We start from the raw sequence: 11,993 nt of genomic DNA, 5'->3' as shown, positions 1-11,993 counted from the left end.
TTAATTAGTTAACATCGGGTTCTATTCTCAAACTTTGTTCGTAATATTTTTTATATTTAATTTTGATCACTTAAATAATTGGAATTTGATTTTTGATTGTCAATTTCCAAATAAAATGTCGTATATCGCCACTTTGAGGTTTAATGATTTTAATGGTAGGGGAGGATAAAATTTAGGAAAATTGATCAAAATGATTATTTACTAAATTTAAATTACTAAAATCAAGGGTACAATTTCAGTAGGGTCAAACCAAATTCGTCCATGTTCAACCCATTTTCCAATCGAATCAAACATATTAAAAGAAGTAAATACTCGCCCAAACCTAATCCGATCATTTATTGGGTTGGGTTGTTGCCTTGCCAGCCCATGTTAAATCAAACTCAACCTGATTTCTAGCCCGAATTAGCTCATTTACACATTACTCATCTTACTTCTATTATATAAGCTAGGTATAGTGACACACCCCGACCAAGATCAAGGCATGTTGGCCGACATGTGAAAGTGACGTAGCCATGTGCATAGTGTGGAAGCGAAAAAGATAAGAAATATACGAATAATCAAAAACCAAATTACTAGAGTGCACTACTAAATAGGGAGTGATAGGAGTTAGTTACAACAGTAAACACTCATATTCAGAGCATAAAAGTCTAGGTGCAGTCCAGTAGAACAAGCACTAGTTATACAGTACTAGGAATGTCCTACTATTATTTAGATAAGTCAGAACTGCCGACGTCCTCAAGCCACCAACAACGAGCTTACTTAAAACCTGGAGGGGAGCAAAATAGAAAACGTGAGTGGGCAAAAACAAATGTTTACAAAACTATTTCATTTATCAATATACTAACCCCTCACTGTAAAACACGTATAATTTTTTTCCTAGAATCAATATACAAGCATATGCATAATATATATGTGTGAAATCATATCAATTCAATTCATGCTTCACATAATCATATTCAAATGTATGTCATGCCAAGATATCATAGAGTAAGCAATTCATGTAAGAATAAATTCACAGAAATATGATATGTTAGCCGGAACCCCTGTGGTAGTCTGTACGGCTGAATTCATAACTCAAAAGTCAATCTAGCCAGAGTCGCTACAATGACCTATATGACAATATACTGCATATAAGTCGGAACCACTAAAAAAAGGTATGTACGACAATATTGGGTGTAATATAATTATGCTCAATTTACTCTCTCATAATAAATCATTAGTCACCTGCGAGTTGGAACCATAAATAAGGTCTGTACGACAAGACTGTGCACTTAAGTTGGATCCAATATGAGCATATAGTGCGGGAGGTGATGTAAATAAACAGGCATGTACAATCACCCTAGGTGCAGTTTTATGAGCTCAACATTATACAATCACATATCACATCATCGATGATTCACATAGCCAAACATAACTTGCCTGAACTTACTTGTGCCTCCACAACACCACATTTATATATATATATATATATGCAACCATGAAATGTATATTCAGAATATAAAAGCGTTTGACATATTATTTCAAAGCATACTTTCCTTAAAAATGCATTTCTGGGAAATATATCAAGTATATAAATATATACTGAAAACAAAAGCCTACTCACTGGTATGTCGAAGGGTCGTAGCCCCTGAGTCGCCCGTAGATACTCTCGTCCTCTATATGCGAATTATCTATAAAAACGTTATTTAAAGCACATAGACAAAACTAGTTAATAACTTCTCATACAAAGCTCAATTTTGGTATTTGAATATACCAACGTAACCTACACAACCTCACACACATCGTGATATTTTTAGATAAAATTTTATGTGGCTCACGCACCCCCACGCGTCGGGGAGGGCACGGCCTCACACGCATCATCTTCAACCTCCAGATGCTGGAATAGTGTCACCGGCGTTGGATTCGGGGCAGACCTGCAACTGCTTATTTCTCGCTCGTTTTTGGACCATTTTTCACACAATTTATACCAAAATGAAGCTCTTAACTTATAGAACATAACCATACTAAGTTAAAGTTCTCAAAGTCACAGGATCTCACCAAAGAATTCCAAGAAAAACTAGCCAAACTTCGTCCACATAATCCCGACGTCCAAAACCTTCAAACGGAGCACTCCGAGCTTCCTTGGGACCTCATTAAGCTTCCAACAAGCTTCAAATTCCCAAAAACATCCATAATTACGTGTGCATGAACAGTGCACAAGTCGGGGGTTATGAAAAACTAGGGTTTTCGAATGTATCCTTACCTGAAATGGGTACCAATCGACTCGTTTAAGCTTCACGAACACAATGGTGCCAAGTTTGACCACTATCCGTGAAGTTTCAAGGGTTTTTGGGTGTTTGTCCATACGAGTTCGAAGGAGAGAGAGAGAGTGAAACTGAGAAAGAGTACGGGAATGAGAGAGAAGGTGATGTGGATGTGTGTGTGGTCTTATCTGCATATCCACCAATCAAACCAATATTTTCCTTACTTGCAATTGGGTCCAACATACTAGGGATTCATCAAATTGGTCCTTAAACCAAAACTTAGTCACACCACGCCATCAACGCTCAATGGTAATTCCGTATTTTCACATCATCGAGAATAAAATAATGTACATCTTCGGGATGGGCTGGTTTTGGAATAACTATACTTGAAGTTTGTTGTTAGTTTTCATGTGAAATGGTAGAGCTGTTTTTACATTTCATTTGGTTGAAGCTTTGATATTGTCTTATAGTTTAATTTCCAATTCGCATAGTTGAAACATTATAAACGGTTTCCATTTGGTTTAACTTTGGTGTGGATGATGATGTGTACAATTAAAAATTTTAATTAGTACTGATGTTGATTGGTTCAAAATTGAAAAATCCTACAAATAAGATGATACAAGATTGATCTTGATAAAGTTTGGCAAACTCGAACTGTACTCGAGCAAACCCGATTCAATTAAAAAATGAGCCCCGAATGAACATGAACCAAACTCCAAGTCCAAATTGTGAAGGCGGGGTTAGGGTTGGGTTGACTACCTAACTCGCCCGAGTTGCACACCTAAATGGAATGATATATTTTTCTATATGTGGTTGATATTTGATCGTTATATTGCCAATATCTTATCGTTATCTTGTCAAGTAGTTTAACAATTGAGATTTGATTTCTGATCGTTTTAGTCAATTTATACATAAAAAATTAGGAGATATGATTTACAATTTAGAAATGAGTTTATGAACCCTATAGGTTCTGCCAAATAAGTTATTGTGTGATATTGAAATACTCAACATAATGTCACAACTTACACGAAATGGGGATTATTAAAGGTTCCATGGAGGGGGAAAAGCTCCAAATGAATCGTTAAGCTTACATTGTGCTTTAGGATAAAATTGTTTATTGTATTACAAATGTATAGGGCTTCTTTATTGTTTAGATCTTTCAATGTGTTTTCAATTGGCACACTCATACTTGGTGTGGCTACTCTTGACAATGATTCTTCTCAGTTTTTTTTATTTTTTTATTTTATTTTAAAGAAACGTTAGTAGGTTGTATTGATTGAAAGGAGACATTACAAGCAGTCAACATTAATTCAAGCTAGCCTCCACCTCGAGTAAATCCTAGATTATACTAGGAGGAGACTCTAACCAGGTATAAATATGACTAAGAGTAAGGCCTAAAAGAGCAAGTCTATGGGCGATTTTGTTGGCTTGGGGCAAATGTGGGAAAAATAAGCTTCAGTGATTGTGAGAAGGAAAGCCTTGATGTCTTCTAGGATTTTTCCAATAAAGGAGATATTGGTAGATGGATCTCTTAGTGACTCCACAATCTGGAGCGAATCACACTCAAACAGAATATTTTGATATCCCTTTTAGCTCACCCAAACCACTGCCAAACAAGCTGTTAGAGCCTCCGCCTGGACAAGAGAGAAAAAATTGTCAATGCTTCCATATCTGGCGGCCACAAAGGAACTAGAATCTATGCGGATCACACATCCAAAGCCACCTCGTTTCATGATATCATTCTAAGCACCGTCGATTTAAGAACCCCTGAAGGTGGTGTGATCCATTTGGGAAGAGCCACCAGTCTCAGATAGATAAGAGCAAAAGTATGAACAAAATTATGCTACCAATTCATACAGCGGGAAACAACCAAGTCAGGGGTCTCACACAATCCGTTCCAGAGTTTGTTGTTTTTGGCTCCCCAAATTGCCTAACAAATCATGAGAAAAGCCTTAAAGTCATGCTTGGGAATCTTGTTAGCAACATCAAATGCCCAACAGGAGAAAGAAGGTGGATTGTGATCCTTGAAAAGATTACCCAAAGTGGAGGACAACCAAGTGCACTTGGCAAATGGGCACAACTTTAGGAGGTGGATGACAAATTCGTTAGGACCATTACAGAGGACACAAGAAGTATCCACCACAATATGCTACCTGGAAAGAATAGCTTTAGTCGGAACAAAATCATTGAAGAGGCGCCAGAAGCATATTTTTACTTTAGGTGGAATATTAGCATGCCAGACCTTAGACCAGAATTGAAGATAAAGATTCGTGGTTGCAGACGAAGAGGCCTCATAATTATGTTGTAAGGCCCGAGCTCTTACTAGATGGTAAGCGTTTTTGACAATAAAGATGCCTTTTTTGTCATGGTACCCGACCCAAAGATCTCGAGTTTGATAATAACTGATAGGGATGGAACGGATGGTGCATGATTCCTCCATCGAGAAAACATATAGTAAAAGATCAGTGTTCTAAGATCTGGTTATGGGGTCAATAAGCTCATTTATGTGGGTTAGGAGCATCCCTCCGGTTTAGCAGAGAAGAGACAAAATGTAGAGGGTAAAGGTACCCATGGGTCTTCCCAGATTCTAACAGTAGTCCCTCCTCTGATTTGCCATCGAGAACCCAATGTAAAGATGCACCAAGCGGCTTAAATACTTTCACAACAATAAGAATCAGTGGGGTAAATAGAAGTCTCAATGAAAGACGAGTTAGGAAAATACTTCGCCTTTAGGATCGTAACCACTAGAGATTGGGGAGTAGTGAGGATACGCTAGCCTTGCTTAGATAGCAATGCCAGGTTGAAGGCATGCAAATTACGAAACCCAAGTCCACCTTCTAATTTTGAGGTGCAAAGTTTGTTCCAAGAGCACCAATGAAGCTTTCTTTCTCCCTCTAAACTGTTCCACCAGAAAGAGGCCACAATTTTATTTAAATCTTCACAGAGGTGTTTTGGTAGAAGAAAACAGCTCATGGTGAAGATAAGGATGGACTGAGCAACAATCTTGATTATAATTTCTTTTCCAGCAACACTTAAGAGCTTCCCTTTCCAACTTTGGAGTCTTTTGCACAGTTTATCCTTAATAAAACCAAAAGTTTGTGAACGGTTTCTCCCAACAAAAAAGGGCATACAATATACTTCTTGTGGTAATTAATCACCCGTACACCTAAGAGGGTAGCCAATCTTGCACGGATAGGAGATTTAATGTTGCGACTGAAACAAATTTCGCTTTTTTGGAGGTTAACTTTTTAGCCAGAAGCTAATTCATAATAAAAAAGAACCTTGGCAATTAAAAGGCAATCTGTTTCATTAGCCCAGCCAAATAGAAGACTATTATCTGCGAAAAATAGATGATTAACCGTGGGGGCACCTGGACAAATAGAAATACCAGTAAGGAGATCGTCCATTTCCGACTTTGCCAGTAATGCCGAGAGGCATTCGGCGCATAGGAGGAATAGATAGTGTGAGATGGGGTCACCTTGCCGAAGGCCATGAGAGGAGTGAAGGTAACCACGTAGGCATCCATTTATGATAAAGGAATACAAGACCGTAATAACCATAGCCATAACTAGGTTTGTCTAAAGAGGAGAAAAGCCTAGCTTAAGAAGAATAACCCGAAGGTATGACCACTCAATGCGGTCGTACGCTTTACTAATGCCAAGCTTCAACGACAGGAAGCCATTCTTCCCCTGACGCCTCTTAGCAAAGAAGTTGGAAATTTTAGATGCAATAATGATATTGTCTGATATATGCCTTCCAGGGAAAAAAATGCTCTAAGAGAGGGAGATAATATTCGGTATGATGCCTTTTAGTTTGTTAGCCAAAACCTTGGACACGAACATTGCAAAAGTTGATAGGGTGCAATTGGGTCATATCCTTGGGAGTTTTCTGCTTGGGGATGAGAGAGACAAGTGTGTAGTTGATTTGTTTGAGTAGTTTCCTAGTAGAGAGGAAGGAGAGGACCACAAACGTGACATCAGAACCCACAATGTGCCAAAAGCGTTGGAAAAAAGAGTGGTGTCATCCCATCAGGGCTCGACGCCATCAATGGCTTCATTTGGAAAACATCAGTTTTAATTTCCTCTGCAGAAAAACCCCTGATCAGTTCTTAATTCATAGTGGACGAAACTTTGGGCTCAATACCAAATCAGGGTTATGTGTTGGTAAGGAGGTGAACAAATCACTATAGTAATTAAGTATAGTATCCTTAATACCCTTGTCATCCTTCACCCAGAGGCCTCGGGCATTTATGATTCCCTTAATATGATTTCTAATTCTCCAATTGTTAGCCTTTTGATGAAAGAATTTGGTGTTTCTATCACCATCCCGTAACCAAAGTAAGTGAGATTTAACTCTCCAGAAAGACTCCTCGAGCCCCAACAATTCATCAAGATGAGCCAATAAATTTGATCGTTCCGCTAAGGAGTTCTCCGATAAGGGTTGGGCTAAGATGAAACCCAATATGGCCGTCATTTGAGAGATTTCCTCCTGTCTTCCCTTGAAACACAAGTTGTTGCCATTTGAGGAATCCCACCCTAACGGCTTTTATTTTGTTGATAACGTAGAACATTGGAGTACCCACCGTATACTGAGCCCAAACATTGCGGATGACTTCCTCGCTTCCATCATGGTTAACCCAAAATTCCTCAAAACGAAAAGAACGACGGTGATGAGACTTATGAGCCGGCGCACCATCAATGGATAGGAGGAGAGGTACATGCATGTTCGGACTTGCTGGGATCAAGGTGAGTAACAATGGCATTGATGAAGGGATGATATTGAGGGTTTAGGGTTTAGGATACATGGACAAGAATCTTGTTTCAATTTTTAAGTCCTCTCCGTTAGGAGTTAATGGGTTGTACTATCAAGATATGGGCTACTAATATACCAGTCCTTTGTAAAGAAAATTAGGTGAAGCACTCGAAGCGCTACATCCCAGTTCAGTTAGCATAGCAAATGTAGTCACCGTCTACATGGGGTTTCACATTAGAAACACAATAAATTTGCAGACATTAGTGATGAGATGTATGATTTATTTTACGGATCGAGGATTCTATGGATGAAGACGAAAATTGACGCTCTAAAGTGTGGTATTATGAGTTTTCTCTATACCAATTAACATATGATATATCTTTTTAGGAGAAATTAGGTTCTCATCCTTTCATTTGCTACTCCATTGATTAAAATCGTATTCCTTTTCAAATTTTTATCAAGGTCCTTGGGTATTAATAATATCATTAATTATTTCAATAATAAAATATTTTTTTATTTCTAAATATATTCATTTAATGTTAAAAATGTTACAATTAGTATATTTATATTTATGACTAAATTTTTTTCTCATATATTTTTAGTTTTAGTTTGTACCCATTTTTAATTTGTAATTTTTTTTAAATTTGTACCAATTTTCTTTTCACTTTTAATTTGTACCCATATATTAATTTCTTTTTGTGTCCATATTTTTTAAAGTTTATTTGTATTTGTTGTACCCATATATTTTTTTTATTTGTACTTTTTATTTTGCTAAATGTACCCATGCTAATTATATGTACCCATTCATGTAAAACTTTTTAATCTTAAAATGTACTCATTCTTAAATATACCAATTCGTTATATGTAAAATGTACCATTTTTTTTAATATAAAATCTATTCAATTTTTGTTTCTAATCCATTTTTAAACTTATATGGGTACTGACACACCCCGTCCCGAAGGAGGGCGTGCTGGCCGTCACGTGAGAGTGACGTAACCATTTACACAGTTCGGAAGCTTTAAAAAAATTTCCAATTACTAAGATAACACACCCGAGGGTGAGTCCTACTTTTGTGAATTCTGTCAGAACACCGCTGGATTCCTCGTGGCCACCAAAGCTCTGCTAACTTGAACCTGGAGGGGCGCAAAACAAAATTGAGTGGGTCAGTAAAACAAAGTTTTTCGAAAACTTTTCATTTAAAACATTTCTAACCCCTCACCGTAAAACCTGTATACTTTCCCAGAAAATAGCATATATATAAACATATATATAAGCAAAAATCTCAAATCTCAAACCTTTAACACTTTTCAGAAATATATATATATATATAACCATATGAAATCTCAAAGCTTGAATCCCAAATCTTTAACATTTTTCAAGAAAAACATGCCATGCCATAAATCAAAATATAAATCAGGTGAAATAAGGAATCAATCGGAGACCCTGCAGTTGGTCCTATACGATTAATTCAATAGCTCAATATCTCACTAAGCCGGAGTCACCACAGTGACCTATACGGCCCTACTCTGCACATCACTCGGAACTACGTAAGGTAGTCTATACGATGAAAGGTGTAAAATACGCTCTAGTGCTTCTCTCATCATATCATCAGCGCGCATATCTAAGGTCACCCACCAGTCGGAACCCCTCTAATGGTCTGTACGACTGGCATGTCGGAACCCTCACATGGTCTGTACGACATCCACCTACTTGGATCCAAGGCGAGCGTGCGGTGTGGTGAATAATATAAGCACTAACACCTAGGGTGCAGATTATGAGCTCAAACATCGAACCATCAATCAATTAAATGAATAATGAACTCACCTGACGTACCTGTGCCTCCACAGCACCATGCAACATGTATGCATCATATATCAATCATGTAATTCATGTGGAATTCATATTTTTCAAATAATTCTATGCATGGCATTTTCAAAACATAATTTCGCATAAAAGCATTTTTCTGGGAAAAACAATAGTATATAGGTAATACGAAAACAAAACTGCCCACTCACCTGGAGTTCGCCCACAACTCCCTAGCACCGTACATCAAGGCGTCATGACGATTAGCGCCTAGAACAACAATCAAATCCAACCTCAGAAATTCTGCCGATAGAATACATAACTTATATAAGACACGTCACTACGTAGTTCGATCCGGATGATCTGCAATTCAGATTTCAAATCCGTAACTTCCAGAGGTCCACAATATACCTCTAGGACAACATCCTAAAATTTCATTACCATCCAACGGTCGGATCTTCGTCAATTTCCAAAACTAAGTGACGGTTAACATTCTATTTTATGAACTTACAACTTCAATTCTGGAAGATCCGTAAATCGGATTCCCAATCCGTAAGTTCATATAATCCTCAAATATTACGTATTACAACGTATCAAAGTTTGATGACGATCCAACGGTCGGATCGTCAATTCACATTTTCACCTAACCACGAATCGTAACCAACTTAGGTTCAATTATTCAATTTACGTCCATCAATTATCAAAACAGAACCTAGAACCTTAATCACAAGCTAATAATGACATTGGCGGGCCATTGGCCACGCGCCGCCGCGCGGGCCGCCGCGGGTGGCGGTTGGCCGCCCCCGGCTCGCCGGAAAATTCAACTATTTCCAAAAATTACCAAAATTTGCAGATTTGAAGATCTCAATGAGTAGAACAACTTTCATACCTGAGAACAAGGCCAATTTGGCCTGGAAGTCCTTCAATTTCACCAAAACCGTGAAGAACCCTAGAATTTGGGTGTTTCCAATTCGACCTTCAAACTTGTTCCAACGCCTCAATTACCTCTTGGGCTTTGTTCTAGGTCCTAAAGGAATGCTAAAGGTGTTAGTAATTGAAAGAAAACATTTCAAAATTTGGAGAATTTAAACAAAAGGGTCGCGGCACCCGTAGGGGTGTTCTTCGCGAAATCACAACGAAATTCAATGATTCTTGGGGTGAAACGTGAAGAGGGAAGGCCTAGATGATGATTAGGAGTGGTACCTTGACTCAATTCGTCGGAAAATTGGACGAAAACGCCGAAAACCCGCCGATTTGGAAGCTTGGGTCGCGCGGGTCAAAGGTGACCCATTCCTCCTGTTCCCCCGTGCACCACTCTCCCTCCTTTCCCTCCTTTCCTTCCCCTAATTGGTCAGCTTCTTCCTCTCCCTTCTTCTGGTTCACTCTCATCTTCTTCTTCTCCGATTGGGCATTTCTGCCCAGTCTCTTCTTCTTTTCTGTTTTCTGTTTCTTCTTCTCATACACATACACACACCAAAAACCTTTCCCTCATCCCAGCCATCCATTTCATTCATCAATAAATCTGGGCCGTCCAATTTCATAAAAGAATTTCTATATTTTACTAAAATTATAATTCCTTAAAATTCCAAATTTCAAACGTTAATAACTTCTTCGATATAACTCCAAATCACGAACCGTCTGCGCCCACGCGTCCGTAACGACGAGTACTACGAGGATATGTCAAGAAAACAAATCTTAGATGGCACGACACAACGATTAACCTCGAATGATGTGCGTGCCTCAAAGGGCATTTTTGTAAAATCCTTTATTAAAACTTTAAAAATTCTTAAAATTAGGGACGGGTTGTCACAGGTACATTCTTTTTTCTTTGATTTTAAAATGTATCCATGTCAAGTTTAATCAAAGAAATTTACTAATGTTATTAAGCCTAATATCTTTTTTTTTTTTTGTGATTTTGAAGAATGTACCCATGTTTTGATACAATAATTTTTTTGGTTAATTTTGATGAATGTACTCATGTTTATATATATACACATACACACAATAGTATATTTATATTTTAATATTTTTAATCCCACAAATTATGATTTTTTATTTAAAATCTCATTTATATAAACAACTAAAATTTCTAATTTTTAATTTAAAAAATATAGTAACGTACATAAAAATAAATTATCACATTAATTTCAAGGACCTCGATCAAAAATTAAAAACTAACAAGGTTTCAATAAAAGAATATTCATAACTAAGGACCCAATCCAAAGTCTCCCATCTTTTTATGTCCACGACTATACAGCCTAATTTCTACAAATAATCAAGAAAGTTTTAAATCCTCATAAATCCAAAACCAGCTATACAAAGAAAAAGAGTACTCCAACTACTTCAAAGCAAAAAAATTCGCGATATTTGTGATGAAACAATTAAGAACATGCACTACCTCACTCATCTATGCGATGAAATGTAACAATATGGAACCATGCATACAATTTGTCCTGCTCATCTGAACGATGGAACTTGGCTATTTTGTGCTTGCATAGATTGAAGACAAGGATTAATGCGTCCCTCGGTGTTGGTCAAGAAATTTGCTCGGATTTTTATTCAACTGTGGTTTTTGATATTTTAGAACGCGAGCCTCTTGTGTTGTAAATTGAAAGAACTTTTGAATACAGTCAACATGAAAATCTTGGCGAACGTTCCTGTTTTCTTGGTTGGTAGAAGGGAGATGTCAAGAATTTTGGGGGAAGAAGAGAAGAATCTTCCAAAGAGCCTGTTCTTGGGTTAACATTAACTGAAGATGATTCGTCAACTATCATCAGCGTTGCATATTGTTCTCGGAGAGAGAACAACATTGTAACAACCCAACAAACTCGGCATTATGGTTAAGCATAGCGATTGTGTTCGGTTTGCCAAAGATTTTGACGGGGCAATCTTTGCTCATGATCAACGACGCATGTGTGGTTTCAGCTTGAAGGTATGGGCGAAGAACTGGAACCAAAATATTAAGAAGGAATGTGTCAAGCGAAAGGTTACGATTATGATGTTAGCAGCGACAATGGTAAAATAACTGTAGCAGCACCAAAGATTAACCTATCACTTACATCACTTTATACAACCAGAAATTTGGTCATAGGCATTACCAGATAGACATTGGATAAATTAAGATTCGATGTGTTAGTTATTATGGTATCAAATTTATAAATAACGAAAGGTAGGAAATAAAATAAAATTAATCTC

At 37.5% G+C, this 11,993-nt stretch overlaps 1 long non-coding RNA gene across 2 annotated transcripts; it reads right to left on the bottom strand.

Moving 5' to 3' along the window:
- Positions 1-554: 554 nt before the first annotated feature.
- Positions 555-10,273, bottom strand: LOC139190520 (uncharacterized). 2 transcript variants are annotated; one of them, XR_011574785.1, is made up of 6 exons: positions 10,002-10,273; positions 9,688-9,825; positions 9,011-9,068; positions 8,064-8,128; positions 1,604-1,670; positions 555-766 (listed from the first exon to the last, which is right to left on the bottom strand). It is a non-coding gene; the product is annotated as an uncharacterized lncRNA (long non-coding RNA). The 2 variants fall into 2 exon arrangements; XR_011574784.1 differs by lacking the exons at positions 555-766; positions 1,604-1,670 and having other exon boundaries at positions 5,258-8,128; positions 10,002-10,248.
- Positions 10,274-11,993: the final 1,720 nt, after the last annotated feature.

The sequence above is a fragment of the Malus domestica genome, chromosome 13 (genome assembly GCF_042453785.1).
Source record: "Malus domestica chromosome 13, GDT2T_hap1".
Lineage (NCBI taxonomy): Eukaryota > Viridiplantae > Streptophyta > Magnoliopsida > Rosales > Rosaceae > Malus > Malus domestica.
Note: the sequence above shows the minus strand (reverse complement) of the source record. Positions and strands in the feature narration are given on the sequence as shown.